Raw genomic sequence first — 18,531 nt, 5'->3', positions numbered from 1 at the left:
CGTCACTGTCCTCCAAGGTCGCAGAGAGGCAGTAGGAAAGGATGAAGTAGTAATGAACTACTAATTCATGTGCCCACGTCTTGACCCCCACCTCTACCCCCCCGACAAGCACACACCCCTGGGCTGCCCCCCCCCTCCCCCGGAGACATGATCCCACTACAAGTGCATGCATGTATGGACACCCCCCACTGTGGAGTCCTGGGTAGGTATCATTTCTTTTTTGGAGGTCACGCACACACCACACACACACGTGTGTCGGACTGTTGGAGGGCTTGATGGTGAGTGCTGCTGTTTCCGGGGGGGGGGGGGGGGAGGCTCTCCCCCTTCAGGTGTGTGGGTGTTCAATTTACATCTAATTAACTATTAATGAGCGTTTCCCCCTTTGCTGTAACCCTGGATGGCTTACCCTCCCGCCACCTCCTTCCCCCCCCCTCTCTCCCTCCTGCCTGCCCTCTTCCCCTCCCTCCCTTTCTGTTTTCCCCTCCCTCTCGTTTCCTCTCTTGCACAGACAAACAGCAATGACCCACCCAGCTTGACAGTGTAGTCTTTCATCATCTCTCAAGGGCTTGTTTACACACACACGCACGCGCGCGCACGCGCGCGCACGCACGCACGCACACGCACACGCACACGCACACGCACACGCACACGCACACGCACACGCACACGCACACACACACACACGATAGAATGGGGAGACCAAACGGAGAGTTTCCTATGCTCCTTGTGGTACACTGAGTGAGGGAGACGGTTTACAGTAAAGAACCACATGTGTACACATGCACACACCCACACCAACCCCACCACAAACAGCTAGGCCACACACACACACACAACAAAACCACAAACCCTCATGCTGACATACCAAATGCACCACGGTCTAAGACATGCATACACTCCTACATGCCTCCCGCTGCTAAATATGTAAGAGTGAGTCACACGGCACTCTTCACAATAAAAATGTCTCACTGCCAAACACTGCTTTTAAGCGAAACGTGCGTGTGTGTACTATGCGTGTGTGTGTGAAGTAATGGGGGAGGGGTGTGTGTGTGCGTGCGCGGAGAGAGAATTACAGTAATGAGAGCTCTGTGTCAGCAGCAACTCCTGTCTCCTGTCTGCTGATTAGAGGCTGTTTAAATAGCAGCTGCAAAACACACACACCGTCCAAATACACACACAGACAAACAAACACAACACATACACACTCATGACAGGCACACACATGCATGCTGCTCATAGGGAGGGGCCAGCATCCTCCAGCCAGGGAACCACCCACATCTATGATTAATTAAACACTTTCCTCTCCCAGAAGGATCACATTACATGACCACAGCCCTGAACACTGACCTCAACCACCGACGTCAAAATAGCCTCTCTAAAGACTGAAGGCTCACAGCAGGGAACGAGCACAGGACCGTCACACAGGAACCACACACACTGTCACTGCACAAACACACACACTGTCCCTTCTCACGCAGACCCAAAACACATACACACACAGAGCTAAACATCCACACAATCAACAGCTCTAATCCCTGTACCTCCGTCTTATTCCGGAGTCCTAATCCACCTGAGCAACGGCAGTCAGGCTGCTGCCACGATCAATGGAGCCAAATACTCTCTTAATCCCTGCTATTCCTAGCTGCGATCTGGGTATGCAAGTGGATTTGGGCAGCCTTCGCTGGTGTGGGTGTACGTCTGTGTGTGGGCATGTGTGTGTGTGTCTGTGAGAAAGTGTGTAAATGTGTGTGCGTGAGAGAGAGTGTGTGGTGTGTGTGTGTGTGTGTGTGTGTGTGTGTGTGTGTGTGTGAAAGATACAGCATTACCTGCATAGGGACTGTGTGTCAGTGTCAGATGAGCGGAGGGGTTGATCTCCGGAAGAGTCATGGGGTCAGAGGGAGACCAGCAGCTTGCCTGTCTGCACTGCCTGCTGCAGACGGACATCCCATAATCCACTAGACTGGTGTCTGGCCCCAAACACACTTTTGCGTAACACCCCCTGGAGAGCTCACAGTCATTCTGGAAATCCCAGTTGTGCGAGGGCTTGTCTTTCCTTGAGCGCCACACAGACCACATTTCCGAGATGCTGGCTGAGATTTGAGATGAGGTTCATACAGGAAATGCGGTTGCCAAATCTTTTTTTTTTGTTTATTTTTTGGGCTCCATTGTATTTCTTCAGATTGCTACATGGTCAGGTATGCTAACTCATAACTAAACAGCCCAGCACATGACCATGTACGAGTCTCTAAACCGGATTCCCTTGAACAGTGTTCCCCGGACTATACTCCAATGTTCTAGAGTACCAGTGTTCTAGAGCCTATGCACCCAGTGTTCTAGAGCCTATGCACCTGTGTTCTAGAGCATATGCACCAGTGTTCTAGAACACATACACCAGCGTTCTACAGCATATACACCAGCATTCTAGAGCCGATAGGCCAGTCTTCTAGGCACCTGTGCCCTAGTGTTCTAGGGCCTAAGTGGTTCCGGGGTGTAAGCCCCAGGCCCTGGCAGGCAGGCTGGTGGAGCTTGCTCTAATTGGAGCTGCAGCCTGGTGCCAGCACTGACGAGTGTGGTGCGACCCAGAGGAATGCCTGGAATCACACAGCCAGGCCGCCGTGTTTGGACTGGGGCGCTTTTGAGCCCCGCGCCCGGGAGATGGGGGGGAGGAGGGGTTTGTGGGTCTGGGAGGGAAGAGGGGGGGGGGAAACAATAGAAGTTTAGGAAGCAGGGTGGGGGGGGGGGGCTTGGGGGTGGAAGAGGCGATTCTGGTGTGGGGGGGATGAAAGCGGGGAGAGGGAGAGGGGGGGGGACCCTGTGAAGGTGTGCCAAGGGAACAGAGGAGAGGCGCTGGGCAGGCTGGGACCACCACGGAGAGCCACTGTCCCACACTCAGAGCCAGTCAGGCCTGCCCTGGGATGGGCCTGGACACATTCCTCCATACCCCCACACTCATCCCACACACAGGTGTACAAACAACACAACACACACAACCACACACTCACGACTGCAAACGTACTTACAGATATTGTGGTGGATTATCTATCCACCAAAAGTCCCGTTTCGGAAAACAAAAACACACCCACACACCCAGTGAACTTTGCCAGGAACATCTACGCACGGCCAAATTCTCAAAAAAGGCCCTTGCAACACACCAACACGAACACTCATCTACGGTGAACAATATCCTCCAGAGACACAGGGCCCTTTGTTTCATATGAAAGGAGGAAGTGAGGCTTCAAAACTCCACTGTACTGTTGACCGCCATTCCAGGGGTTGAGGTTGGGGCTAGGTCGAGGGCACCCCAGCACCAGGGTTAGAGCTTGTGTTCTTAGTCCCAGCGCTAGGTCCAAAGGATATAGTTCTAGGGGTTAGGACTAGGGTTCTAGAGGGCAGTGGTAGTGTACCTGTGGTACTGTGTCTGCAGGAACTGGAACTCCTCCTTGATGCGGTCCAGGGTCTCTGGGTAGGTGAGCTTGAGGGACTGGGGCGTCCCCGAGGCCGCAGCCGCCGCCGAGGACCCGGGGGGGGGCTGGAGAGGTGCCTGCAGAGAGAGAGAGAGAAAGGAAGACGTGAGAACAAACATCATGACTCCCACCCCTGGTCAGTGCCAGGTCTGCACCGCCTGCACGGAGCTCCAGAGGAGATGTCATCTGGGAACTGTTCAACCAGCAGGCGTCGTCGACGCTGGGTGTTCAGGTCCACCCAGGGGAAGGGAGAACCTCCCACGTGAGAGGAGGAGGGGGAGGGCATCTGGGAGCGAGGAGGACTCCAGAGGCACTTAACTCTTCCAAATGAAGACACTTGTCCAAACTGAAGGCTGGCTGGAGGAGAAGAAAGGGGAGAGGGTGGGGGTGGGGGGGGGGGCACGTCGGAGCAGTCTTGGCCTCTCTGCAGGGTTCACAGCAATTAGGAGCCAGGGGCTTTGGGGGGGGGGGGGGTGTTGGGGGTTATGCCACGAGACAGGCAGACAAAGAGGTTGTGGTGCTGGGCTGAGGGGGCTATCTGTCAGAGAGGCCTGCTACTGAAGCTGACTGAGGGAGGACACACACACACACACACACACAGCCTCAGTGGAGCTGGACACAAGATGGAAGCCGAACGTGGATCCGACCAGTGACGCCAGGGTTTCCAGGACTTGTTGAGTGGCGACAGCGATATCGCTTGCGGGGAGCCGCAAGGCTGGTGTACAGCAGAGAGCACGTCTGTATAGCGCTGGCAGGGCACGAGAGACACAGCCAACATGTGTGTGTGTGTGTGTGTAACTGGGAGAATGTTAGCCAGCGAAAGGGAGCTCCACAGAAAGGCCAGGTTTGAGAGCGGAGGGGAAGGTGAGAGGGGTCAACACGAACGGAGGAGGAGGATGAAAAGGAGGAGGAAAGAAACATTGGAGCTGATCTGGGCCCAGCAGGCAGGCAGAGAGGGAGGGAGGGGAAGAGAGAGGGAGGGAGAGAGGGAGGGAGGGGAAGAGAGAGGGAGGGAGAGAGGGAGGGCAGTTCATTGTTCCAGCCTCTAACGAGCTCCTTTCCCTGCACTCCGACTCAATCTGCCGGCTACATCCCCCCCTCTCAGAGCAGGGGCAGGGGCCCACACACACTCATTCCTCTCAGGCACACATTCATGTACACACACACACGCACACACTCCTCTCAGGCACACATTCATGTACACACACACACACACACACTCCTCTCAGGCACACATTCATGTACACACACACACACACACACACACACTCCTGTCAGGCACACATTCATGTACACACACACACACACACACACACACACACACGCACACACTCATTCCTCTCAGGCACACATTCATGTACACACACACCAATTACTCTTCACAGGGGAAAGGCGCCTCAGGAACCTGAGCATCAAGGCCATTTTGAAGGAGGAGGAGGAAGGGGAGGGGGGGGAGGGGGAGATAGCATACTTGGACTCTCCTTTATCTCTCTCCCTTCTCTCTCTCTCTCTCTCTCCCCTTTTCTTGTGCCAGAGAACAGGTGCACATAGCAGCTTCATCCCCAGAGCTGTGGACGAGGGGGGGGGGGGGGGGGGGGGGGGGGGGGGGAAGCTGGAGGGGGCGAGGGCTGGAGGCTGGCCCAGCCCAGAGGCCCAGAGCGGAGTGGACCGGGTCTGCATCCAACCAGGGTGGAAAGAGATTTATTGAGAGGCAGGAAACTGCTGGCTGGCCAGCCTTCTGCTGGGTCAGGCTTTCTGGGCTCTGACGCAAAAGAGGTGTGTGTGTGTGTGTGTGTGTGAGGGGGGGGGGGGGGGGGGGGGGGGCGTTTTCTTCATGATTCATGCCAACGTCAGAGACGCAGGCCCGCCATCAGGCCCTCCAGGACATCAGAGCCCACCTCCCCCGCCTCCGTCACGGCGCGTCCGCAATCAGCCGGAAGGTCAGCTGCTCCGCTGGGGGTCGGGGGTCACAGGGTCAACCCTCCGCACTCTGGGATCTTGAGTGACACCGCCACTCGTGGTTGGCGTCGCGCTGTACGGTATTTACGATAGAGAGAGCACGCGTTCGACGCTTCGTTGACTGATGAATTGATTAAGATGGGAGGTGGGGGGGGTTTCTGCATTAACCCGGAGGCTAAAGCCTATCAGAACAGGGTCACGGTCAACTATTGCACGAGTCCCTTTACACAGCATCCGCCTCCCCTCCAAACGCACACATTTTAATCTGTCCTTGGCTCCTTCAGCCCAGGAAGGCCTGAGTCAATTGTAGTGATTAAATCTGGCCCTGCTGAAGCTGGCTGGGGTGGCATGGAGAGTAATGGCAGAGCTAGCCCGGGGGCCAGTAATGGCTGTAATCAGGCCTATGGTTCATCCAGGGGGCCTTTAAATAGGATAGGACGCCCGAGGAGGATTCACGTGATCTGCGGACTGGGAGGGACCTTCTGCCAGCGCAGTCTGCTCCAAATTACAACCACCTTCTCACGAGGTCTGGCTGCTATTATGTGTGTGTGTGTGTGTCTGTATTACATGCACGCGCGCATCTGATCACGCACACGCGCATATGGTCACACACACATTTATATAAGCATGCACGCACGCTTTCAATATGGTCTCACACACACACACACACACATATATATGCATATATATGCACACACACACACACACACACAAACGATCGCGCACCCACACACAGTCTGACAGCCCGATGGCTTGTCAGCGCAGCATTCCCTGAATGCAATCAATGTTGTTTGATTCCAGTTCCTTCTAATTACACTGAATGCCGGGTAAACCTCAATGACCTCACATCTCACATCTCCCCACCTCTTCCCCCCCCCCCCCCCCCCCACACACACACACACACACACACCAAAGGTGAACTCCCATCATCTACAAATTAATAGCTGCCATATGGGAACCTCGGCCAGCTGAGGGGTATGGTTTGACTTTAAAAGCCCCCACATGAAGCCCTCCCCGCTGCGCAGCCACGCCGTGAGGTGTTCACACAGGCAAACACACTGACAAGCCTTCTAACGAGCCTTCATCTACGCACTCCCAATCCATCAAGACGTCGCAGGCTTGGATCTCCCCCCCCCCCCCCTCCCCTCCCCCGCCGCCCCCTGCACATATCTGTGGATTAAAACCCCAGCTAAGGGAATACATCATAAATGAATATGGAACAAGCAACGTTATAAAAAGGACAACAAACACCTGTGTAACTGCATTCAGGAAAATACCAGGCGTCAATAGTCATGCAGGTGTGCCCTTCTGCATGAATACACGTTCTTCAATTCTCATTTGCGGATGCATGTTGCATTGCAATGTGACCAGGTGGGATTGTGGGTAGGGTGGGGGTGCAGTGGTCCCGTCAGTGCCCCCCATCCCTCCTCCTCCCCCCCCCCCTCCCCCCAGCTGTTACCGTGGTGCTGTCTACCTGTCTGGCCCATTAGCCGGCCTGCTAATTACCCTGTGCTTTCCCACAGAGTCAATCGTTAGAGTAAACAGCCACCATGCTCTTGTGAGACTGGGGTGGAATAAAGAGCGCAGACACACACACACACACACTCCAATACTTCCTACCATGAAACACATACCAACTTTCCTATAAACACGTTTGAAGTCCAAAACCCTCTAATTTCCAATTATTCACATTGAGATGTCAACAAGGAAAAGGCCAGGAAAACCAAAACAAACAAAAGGGGAACATTAGCATGTTCTAGAAGCGTCTGGCGGGGAGAGTGACAAGCGCCTGTCCTCCTGTATCGATTGCAGCCTCTTCCTGTGGGTCTGTGTGCTTTCTGTGCTGGCAACCAACGCCTCGGTAATCTCTCACTTACTCCCTCACTTGGGAGGGGGGGGACGGGGGGGGGACGGGGGACGACGACGACTAGGCACCTGTTTCATTAGCACCACCACACATTTTCTCTCTCTCTCTCTTCCTCCACCCCTCCTCCTCCCTCCCTCCCCTCCCCCCCCCCCCCCCCCCCCCCCCCCTCCCCCCCATCCTGGCTCCTGAAAGCTCTTTATTCAAATTTCCCCCCTGTCAGAATACATTAGCTATGCAGAACACTTTGGCTGTCAGCTGTGCTAATTGCAGTAGGTGCCTTCCTTTATTAGGTAACCGGGAGAATGTTTGTTCTTTTCCATTCCACCACACCTCCGCAACGTGTGTAAACCTGAGCGCTCTCTCTCTCTCTGTCTCTCTCTGTCTCTCTCTGTCTCTCTCTGTCTGTCTCTGTCTGTCTCTGTCTGTCTCTGTCTGTCTCTGTCTGTCTCTGTCTGTCTCTCTCTGTCCCTCTCTCTCTGTCCTTCTCTCTCTCTCTCGCTCTCTCTCTCTCGCTCTCGCTCTCTCCTCGCTCTCTCTGTTTCCTTCTTCCATGCTGGATAATTGTTGGCTGGGCCGGCGGCCTCCTGATCGATAGACAGCCTCTCTCTGAGAACAACACTGGAGACGGAGAGCCCCAAAGCATGCTGGGACACAGGAAGTGGTCAACACGGACTGTGAAGGCACTGAGGCCTGTTATCCTGCCACCCTGGCCCACATCACCAGCCCCTGTCCCAGGGTAGAAAAGGACAAACTCTGCCTAGCTGCAAGGCAATCAGGAGTGGTGGTATAACAAGCTATGCCCTGGTTGCTCTCTGGGTGCCCACTGCGTTTGTTTTGTGTGTGCGAGTTGTGGGTTACCTCGGGTGAACCAGTCAAACCGGGTGATGATGTTAAGTATTTAAGACACAGTGCTGATAGCTCTTCGGGTCCACATTATGCTGGTTTCCTAGAAATAGAACCGCTCTCCGCTTCTGCTTAAACTAAGCTGCCTGTCATCACTACGGTTACAGAACTGATGGGTCACTAAAACACCACCGCTGCGTTAATTCCACCCCGGCGAAGCATAAACTACTCTATGGTCAAATATTGACCATAAGTGTAATAGTAAGAGTTAACCCTGATGCTTCTTTACCAATATAAATGTTACAATATGACGTAAGAAACCAAATGACATACTTTACTGCTATGGGGTTGGTTGTCGGACACCCCCCTGCACTGGAAAACGAGCCTTATTTCTCAGCCAGGGCCTTTGAAGGGGGGACAGAGGGGGATAGCCTTTCACAGTGTGGAAGGTCTGTTGTGGTTGGCTGTAACCGTACCCCAGCCTCGCTTCTCACCATGGCCCACAGCCTCACTCCAGGATGCACAGTCATACATTAAGATGTGGTGGGTAGTCACCGGAGGTGAGGAGAGGGGATGAGGAGAGGGAGGATGAGAGGTGAGGAGAGGGAGGATGAGAGGTGAGGAGAGGGAGGATGAGGGGTGAGGAGAGGGAGGATGAGGGGTGAGGAGAGGGGATGAGGAGAGGGAGGATGAGAGGTGAGGAGAGGGAGGATGAGGGGTGAGGAGAGGGAGGATGAGGGGTGAGGAAGGGAGGATGAGGGGTGTTGGGTTTAACAGCTCCGACCGCAGGCCCACGTTCCAGTAGAACCACCCAGCTGCCTGCCTGGGTGGAGGCTGGCTGGGTGGAGGGAGGCCTGAGTGGAGGCTGGCCTGGGTGGAGGCTAGGCTGGGTGGAGGATGGCTGGGTGGAGGGAGGCCTTGGTCGGTGGAGGCTGGCCTGGGTGGGTAGAGGGTTGCCTGGGTGGAGGCTGGCCTTGGTGGGTGGAGGCCTGAGTGGAGGCCTGGGTAGGTGGAGGCCTGAGTGGAGGCCTGGGTAGGTGGAGGCCTGAGTGGAGGCCTGGGTGGGTGGAGGCCTGAGTGGAGGCCTGGGTAGGTGGAGGCCTGAGTGGAGGCCTGGCTGGGTGGAGGCCTGCTGAACTACCTCGTCTTCCTTAGACTGAGCGCATGCTTAAGAGTGGCTTTAAATCTTGTCGCAATCCATAGGACATGAATGTCAAAAGCACTCTCACGGGTGGGGTGCAGGGGTGGTGTGGGGGAGGGAGGGAGACGTGGGGGTTAGGCAAATGAGTAGTACTTAATTGATACTCCACATAGCTGGAGGGCTGGTGTTTATGCCTTCACTTATGTTCAAAAGCTCTCCAGCCAATCAACTGTACAGGTAAAGCTAAATACGGAACTGGGTCACATATGAATATCTCAGAGATGCAGCTTGCCAGAAAAGTCTCGAAGAGGGGACTGGCGGTTTTTTAAACTATGCCGTTCTTAATAATTTATGGTACGTTTGTAAGAGTATGTTTGAAAGAGGAAAGTAAATGATTGACAAACAAGTGGCACTTCAATGAAGTAGATCACTAGGAAAATGTGTCAACATAACCAGCTGACTCATTCTCTGGTTGGACAAACAAACCGGGGCAGATCACTTCACCTTCTGAGTCAGTTCATAATCCAGTTCAAATATAAATTTGCCGGAATTATCTGGTCCGAATTATAGCTATGAGATAAAACCCAGGACAGAGAACGACTAGAATTTGCACACGATGAGGGGTCACTAAAGCCATCTTGTTTAGAGAGCTTTGCCATCGATTCCATCGAAATCCCAACGGCTTACTGTGGATAATAGCAGACCCACATTTGACCCGTGTAAGACATACCTTACACCTAGCATAATTATTTGTGTTTTGTTTTGCTACTTTATGGCCTGAAAGTCATTCTAGATTAGCATTGATACGTGACAAAAAGATACATTGCATAGAAAGTAACCCTTCTTGGTTAAGTTACGAATTCCTCGCTTTATAATGCCTCAAGTTTACAATTCGTTTACAAATACACAGCTTCGTAGACAAAGGGTTTAAGGGTTGCGATGGCCTTTGTAAAATAAAAGAGGATTGACCAATTACCGAACGTTACAATGTAGAACACTTACCGGGGGTCGGTTTTGAGGAAACATTGTCGGCGCCTGGCTGTTGTTTTTTTATCGTCTTCTCTCTTACAGCGAAACGGCTTGGACAACAAAACACGAAAACGGTCGACTGTTTGTTTCAGAAACGCATTTGGCCTGGTTTCGGTGGCGGTTATGGCAAAGCTCGTCTAGGCTCGCTCATTCCTTGCTCAAGACTCCCTTTGTTCTGGTAAATCTCCAACCCACAGAACACTCCACGTAGTAAAGATGCGCCCAGTCCAAGATGTTTCAAGTCCTCGATACTTCGAATAATTAAAACATCGGTGGCTCTTCGCGTAAACCGTTCCCCTCTTCGGTGTATTCTCACCGTCTTTCATAAAGAAAAACGTGGCTGTGGCTTGTTATACTATGTGGCTTCCGAGACGGACACCGTCACATTCAATACAGCCGCAGCCTCTTTTGTCTCGTTGGTTGCCCTAGTCTTTTCACACAACACTCCCTCTCCGCTCCCTCACTCCCCCCTTCTCATATCCTCGCCTGATCTTCAATGGGACATGGCCATACGAGTTGTTGTCTTGAGGAGGAATCTAAAAGCACAACTATTTGCTTGGCATTCTTGTTAGCCAATCTCTCTTTCTAATGAAGGATGTTTCTCGGTAGAGCCAAAGCGAAAGATTGTTCTAAAAATAAACAATTTTCAAAGTCCTCTTAAGCAATCTAAAAATGTATGCTGTTCAAATAGCCTGATGATATTTGTAATGTGTAAATACCATTGTTGTAGTATGTAACGTGTTCCTATTTGCAGGCCTGTTTGATATTTCTATCTTTCACACATGTAAGAAAATACATTTTATGTAACATTTTCGATATAAAGTGGGGGTGCAATGGAATTGTTCATGATTGAATGAAATCTCCACGTGGGGTTCAGCCTAGCCTCAATCTACTCTGTGGGAAGGAACCAATGAGCATTCGGCATACCCACGTGGGGTGCACTGACCGCTTCTTGATTGGACGAGAGTGGTACGCATGAGCTCCAAACGTCAATCAAAGTACACCAAAACAGCTCAGAGGACAAGTTAAACCCTTTAGGGGTGAGCGAGGTGATTGAGAATGCAATATGGTTGTGGTAGCTTTCTTATAATATATACAGTATATATAGATAGATTTTTTCAATAAAAATTATATTCAAATGTGAAAACACTATGTGGTTGGTCCTGCCGATACATTTCTGGCTGTGAAAAAGAAAATTCTGTGCATACACTTAAATGCAGAAAAGTATTCCATTGAAGGGAGGAATTCTGGAAACATTTATTGGTATTCTGGTGGCACGACCCCTTTAGCAGGCCTCATAATTAGAGCGACAGATATTGAAAAAGCAATTTTCTTACAGTGGAAATCACAACCTGCCAGAGGTGGAGTTGGAAAATACAGAGGAGAGAGAGAGTGAGAAAAAAGGAGAGAGTAAGGGAGGAAGGACAGCAGGGGGGTGCTAAGAAAGAAGAACCAGTGGGAGAGTTGGAGATTGAACGAGGGAGGGAGAGCACTAGGGCAGTAAAAAAAAAATGTGTGTGCGTGTTACGGTGTGTGCCTGCTTGTGTGAGTGAGTGGGAGAGAGAGAGAGAGAGAGAGAGAGAGAGAGAGGAGAGAGAGGAGAGAGAGAGAGAGAGAGAGAGAGAGAGAGAGAGAGAGAGTGAGAATTGGAGAGAAAGCGAGAGCGCAAGAGACAGAGTGAGCAAGAAGGGGAGTGAGTAAGCAAGAGAAAGAGAGAAAGAGAGAGAAAGAGAGAGAGAGATTTTATTGCAATTTTTTTCCCATGAATTTTAATGCACATTGCTGGTCTCTCCCTCCCGGGGTCTGGGATCACATTTATTAGAAAAAGAAAAAAAAGAAAAATTCACGAGGAATGCGGTGTAGGGCTGCTGTTCGTGCTGCTACTCTGAGATGGTTCATGTTGGGGGGGGAGGGGGGGAGGGGGGGAGGGCAGGATGTATGAAGGTGTGTTGTGTTGTGCTGGGGGGAAGCATAATAATAGATGATAGAATGTGATAAGTGAAGGACACACATTATTGGTATTGGCAGTTGGGTGGTGAAGGGTGGGGGGGGGGGGCAGGGGGTGGGAGGAGGTGGGGGGGCGGGGGGAGAGTAGTGACAGGGCTCTGATTAAAGCCCACAGGTCCATTTCTGTGGCTCCTAATGCAACCATTCTCTCTCTCAACAGTTCACACTCACGAGACAGCAAGTGGGATAGGAAAGGGATGATTGTTGTGGCTGGAGAGCTGCATGGTTTCGTGAAACTGTCCTGTTGTCAAAGACACCAATGTACAATGTACATACATCACCATTAAGCCCACTGGGTGTGCAAGGAATTCAATTCAATTAACACAAATGAACTTTTAGAACATCTCCCCCCACACACACACACACATGCATACTGTACACACACACACACACACACACAAAGGGGAGAGCATTAACCGACCAACCAAATGCTTTTCATCGAAGTTTCAGCCATTTGTGAATGAAGAGGAGGAAGGGATGCAGCTAGAGGGGGGGGGGCTCTCACAAACCACACCTCTCCCCCGGGCCCCCCCGAAGGACAGCATGGGGATGGCTCCTGCCCAGCGTGGGGCAGAGTGACAGAAAGACAGAGGCCCCCCCTGCAGCCCCCCTACCCCCACCCCCCTCTGCAGCCCCCCTCCCCCCCCCGCCCGGCAGACAAGCCTGGTGTCAGCACAGAGACAGCACAGTGATTTATTGGTCTGTCCTCCCTTGGGAACCCCCCCTCCTCCCTCATACACACACCCACCCCCCATTCCACCATCCCCTACTACACCCCTCCTTCTCCTCCTTCTACACCCCCACCCGCCCCCAAGCCCGTGGGGGAAAAGACAGAGTAATGACCCACATCAGCAGCGACACACACAGAAACAGCGCCAAATTGTCTAACACTCACACACACTTGCACACTCAGAAACTGGGCAGAATTCACTGACACACACACAGGCACACTCTAAAACACAACAGTCGCTCACATACAGACATATGTTCAGAGACCCAACACACATACACGTTTGTAAACAAACACGCGCACACACAGACACAAGCACTATACACGCTTCGGCACATCATGCCCACAGGCATGTGTATTTGGAAAACTCAGGAATTTCACTGTTCTGACATTACATTGTGTATCCTGCATAAGAGTCTCTAACAGTGTCCATACATTCATTCCTATACAGGATCACGAAGCATCGTATTTTTCTGTACTTCATGCACCTAAATAAAACATTTTGATCGATGTTTCTATGTTTGCATAGGATTATATCAATTCGCTGAAATTTAAGGGATGTGCTTGTCCTGCCAAATTACGCAATCCTTCAAAAATAAAACAGGTAAACAGACCAATATATTATTTACTTACTCTAAAAACAGGTAGAGGTAAACACACAATCACAATCTTTGCACACGGCTGAATGCCGGAAGGACGGGGTTTATTTTGGATGAACTCTACGTTGATGCTGGAAGTGAGCTCCTATTGCCACCCCCCTGGCCATGCGTCGGATTACAGTCAACGTAATTGTCAAAATGAGAAAAGTTCCAGTTTATAAAAAAAAAGGGGAATGCATTTACATAAAAAAGTATGTATCTTTACATTATATCATATTATTATTACGCTTTATATTCCTAGCATATTAATAAATACTCAATTTCTGACCCATCAGCGCAAGAAGGTTCTATGGTGTAATGGTTAGCACTCTGGACTTTGAATCCAGCGATCCGAGTTCAAATCTCGGTAGAACCTGTCTTTTGACAGTTCGAGTTTACGTCAACGGCTTAAGAATTAAACGTTGAATTAAGCAAACGTTTCATAAGAAACGGTTCAATCCCATACCTTAAAAAAATATCTGTATTCCAATACCTAAACTATAATTCTATTTAGAGCTATGCCAGAAAAAAATATTTTGTATATCTCAATATACAAGTCCAACCACATCCAGTAGCATTTTGCAGTAGGTTATGGGAGTCAGTGTGATTTTCTAGCTGTTCTGACTCTGACAATAATTTTTGCAGCTGACCAACAGTGCAATAGCGCATGGATAAGGACTTGCATTCACCATACTGCATGCAAAAGTATGGACTTTATGAAGCCAGCTGCAGAAGCTAGTAAAAGTAATACCTAAACGTGGCTCTGGACGCAACACAGGTTGTCTGAGTACTACAATGTGCATGCATTTCTAAGAAATTACCACAAGGAGTCAGTGCAGTTCACTCAGAAAACTCACTGTCAATGGAATAGTGCAGTTACCCCAAAGAGTGTGTGTGTGTGTTTAATCTAGTGTGTTTATTAAGCTATAACCATGATGATTTACTGAACGACACCAATCCCTTCCAAGTATAGCTATCACCACAAGGAGGTTTGTTGGAAGAAAAGATTGGCTTGAATTTTATATTATTTTACCGATTAATCTAAAACTTGCACAAACTTCCGGTCACCCTTAAATAAATACTGTCAATTTTGTTTTACTGTGGTTTTCGTCCTTTTCTGTGTCTTCTATCTTATCCAGTCTCCTGGCCTCTTCTCTCACCCCACCTTCCGGCCTCTCCTCTCAGCCTCTCTTCTCCTCTCCCCTGGCCTCCAGCCTCCTCTCCTCTCAGCCTCTCTTCTCCTCTCCCCTGGCCTCCAGCCTCCTCTCCTCTCAGCCTCTCTTCTCCTCTCCCCTGGCCTCCAGCCTCCTCTCCTCTCAGCCTCTCTTCTCCTCTCCCCTGGCCTCCAGACTCCTCTCCTCTGGCCTCTCCAGCCTCCTCTCCCCTGGCCTCCAGCCTCTCTTCTCCTTGGGGGGCGGTGGGGGGGGGGGAGCTGGGGAGCTGAACTGCTCTCCACAACTCAGGCCAAAATCACACTCACATTTTCCTATTTCCATCTCTGTTTCTCCCTTTCCAGATTTCTGCACAGGAAAGGAGGAAGGGACCTTGTATTTTCCAGAGGAACTCAATTGGCAATGCAGTCTCCCACTTGTCCATGTCATCCCTCACCCCCCACACACACACACACACACACACTCACGTAGGCTACACAAACACGCGTACAAAAGTTACGGGGAATTTCTGGGGTTGCCCACACACATGCACAGGCAAATGAAATGTTTTAAGCTCTCATTTCATTTAAATTAGAAGTAAAGTTAATCTTTTTCCACTTGATATCCCAAGTTGTATACGGTTAGCACACTTTCTACACTTATTCTCTAGGCTGCATTTGACTGTGATTTTGTCCAGGGGAGGTCTAACTGTGGTTGTGTACAGGAGAGATTCCTGACAAATTCTTGGCGGAGTGATATACTGCCCTCTGGAAATTCATGACTGTGAGTTCAGCTATGTGATTTAGTAACCGGCTAAACCAAAACAGTATGGTTTCAGGCAAATTGTTAAAATGTCATTTAGGAAAGCATTGATATTTATAGAACATTATCACAGTGTGACATGTTGAGTTAGCGAATATGAACAATATCTTTCAATAACAGCTTGTGTGATTTCATCCAAGCATGTTACAAAATCTCATCTCTGCCTCAAAATAAAACACATAACTCAGACTGATCCAAACACGGCCATTTAAAGATAACATATAAACACAGCAAACATCTCCACAGGGAATAAATCCTCACAGAACTGTACCGGGTGTACAGATGCTCTCTCATGGATGTGAGGCATGGTCCCAGCATTGTGGGTATAGTTCATCAACTCACGCGGTATTTCTGTATTTTTGTACTCGCTGTGATATATTGTTTTTATTATTGTTGCTTGCTTTTTCCACAGGTACACTTGCACTTATAGCGGTTCATGTTGTTTAATTGTAACTTGTTTAACTACATGCTCTTATGGTTCTTCCCTTTGGCACTTACTTTGGTTGTTCACAATGTGTGCTTCATGTTTTGGCTACTCGCAATGTTTTTGTGGCTATCTTGTTGTTATGATCAGTGACCTATGCACTTTGTAAAGCTCTCTCTTGGAAGTCGCTTTTGATAAAAGCGTCTGCTAAATGAATAAATGTAAATGTAAATGTAATTTCATTTGATATGTAATGTTACATAAACACAGAGTTCCACTCCGACGATCATTAATACAGTAGCGGCGTGGGAGAGCGTGTGTTGGTGGTTGAGGAGTGACATCATCTTATCTGGGGACAGGGTGCTGTGCTGTCGACCCTATAGGTTCGGGGGCGCTGAGCGCTTGTTTACGTTCCCGAAACGGGCCAGAGGCGCCCGTTCTCTGTGACCCCCGTAAGTCATCCGAGGCTTTATGGATGTTTGGGTGAGGGCAGAGCGTGCCCTGCTGTGAAATAACAGCAGATGTAGCGCTGGTGGAGGTGATGGTAACAGTGGGGGGTGTGTAAACATATAAATATATAAATCCGTCGTCGGGGTCGCTGGTGGCGGAGATGGCCAGGAGCCAGGCGCTAGTGCTCTCCACAGGCTGAAAGAAGTGCAGCATTGTCCAGTCAGGCCTCTGCCTCACTCTCCAGCCCCAGGCTCCAGTTCTAGCCCCAGTCCCAGCCCCAGCTATACTTGTGTGGCTGGTATTCCACACAAGATGGGGCTGGTATGATCGGTTTCACTGGTTCCTGCTGCAACATATACAGTACGGGAGTATGGTTACCATGGAGATCTGGACACGATCCCCACAAAGGTTATTTTAGATGGATGACACTCCCTCACAATAAACAGGCTTGTGCTTTGCTAAGTGTCTCCTTTGGTGAACACCTCCCTTTATGTTTTACTGTCTAACCTCACAGAACATGAACTGGTCAAGGATGGACAAATTAGGCATTGGACAAAAATGTTACCAGATTTAAGAATGCTTGCTGTGGTTTTGTAGTGGATGAGGTTTGCAAAACCTTGCTCTCCTTTTAGAACTACTTGAAATGTGTCAATTTGTTACCGCTGGACCAGAAAAGGGTTTACTAGGATTAAACGGTACACACCTTTAGACAATTAGCCCAGCCCATGAAAATAGCTCTGTTGAAGTCCTATGAAAGTACAAGGTAAACACCAGGCCACTTAACGCAAGCACAGGATAGAGCTTGAGGACGAAGCCTGTTGGACACTTCTGGGAACTGATGACGCTTTTCTCAACGTTTGCGTCTGTATTTCCGCACCAGTGCGGTGCGTTTGAGTGTGTGACGTCCATTTTTTTCAGTATGGATGCACGACTTATCAGGGCATAAATGTATGGTAGCCTATCGGTATGTGGCACCAAATATTGGAGAATGCACACCCTTCACAGACGAGTGGCAGTAGCAAACTCCGCTTGTTATGTTGAAGTGTGAAGCACTAGATTCTTTTTTCAGCAACCCCATAAAGACGTAAACAGGGCTCGAGCCCAGTGGCAGCCGCAACCTAACAACTTATAGGAATGCAGCAATCTGACTTTCGCTACTGTTTGTCCAAGCATTCCTGCTGGAGACCACACCGTCAGGCTGCGAGCGTGAGCTTCCGCGGACAGCGCTGCAGGTCTGAACAAACGGAGCATGCTCAGATCTGTTCTCAAGCGGTGGTTTGGGAAAGAGATCGTTTCAGCGCCCACATTTCACCAGGCCCAGAGTCATTCACCAAACTCTCTAAGCAGCAGACCATTCAGGGATGTTGAGGCTTTGCCATCAGTCTTGTAAGAAAACAATAAAATCTTGAGTGGTTTTCGAAGGCTACTCCTACAGTAGGCCTATACACTAGATATAGTGTGTGCATAGGGGGGGTCAGATGGCTGAGCGGTTAGGGAATCGGGCTATTAATCAGAAGGTTGCCGGTTCGATTCTGGCTGTGCAAAATGACGTTGTGTCCTTGGGCAATTAACTTCACCCTACTTGCCTCGGGGAAATGTCTCTGTACTTACTGTAATTCGTTCTGGATAAGATTGTCTGCTAAATGACTAAATGTAAATGTGCGTGTGTGTGTGTATGTAAACACAGTGTATATTTCAAATCTGTTAAATTCTTGGAGACAAGCCTGTTACCACAGTAACCATCTCTCTCATTAACATGACTAGTGATGGTGCATTCACCGAGGCTATAGCACAATGTAGCCTACTGTTTGTGGTCCGATACCAGAATTTTCACAACTAGGACAAAAACAAATCACATTCACAGAACTTCCAAACGACCAATAACGGTTCGGTTGTGGCTTTCAATACAGCTGCCAATGCGTCTAAATAAATAACCCTCGGGGACGGGGTCTAATGTTTATTTTGATATAAATACAGTATGAGTGTTTCTTGAGAGCTCCAATTAT

General features: G+C 50.0%; 1 non-coding gene across 1 annotated transcript; it reads left to right on the top strand.

Annotated features, from left to right (window-relative positions):
• The first annotated feature begins 13,982 nt into the window (after nt 1–13,982).
• On the top strand, nt 13,983–14,054 carry trnaq-uug (transfer RNA glutamine (anticodon UUG)). Its single transcript has one exon. It is a non-coding gene; the product is annotated as a tRNA-Gln (tRNA).
• Nucleotides 14,055–18,531: the final 4,477 nt, after the last annotated feature.

This window comes from Osmerus mordax, chromosome 27 (genome assembly GCF_038355195.1).
Source record: "Osmerus mordax isolate fOsmMor3 chromosome 27, fOsmMor3.pri, whole genome shotgun sequence".
Taxonomy (NCBI): Eukaryota; Metazoa; Chordata; class Actinopteri; order Osmeriformes; family Osmeridae; genus Osmerus; species Osmerus mordax.
This window is presented reverse-complemented; position numbering and strand designations above follow the sequence as displayed.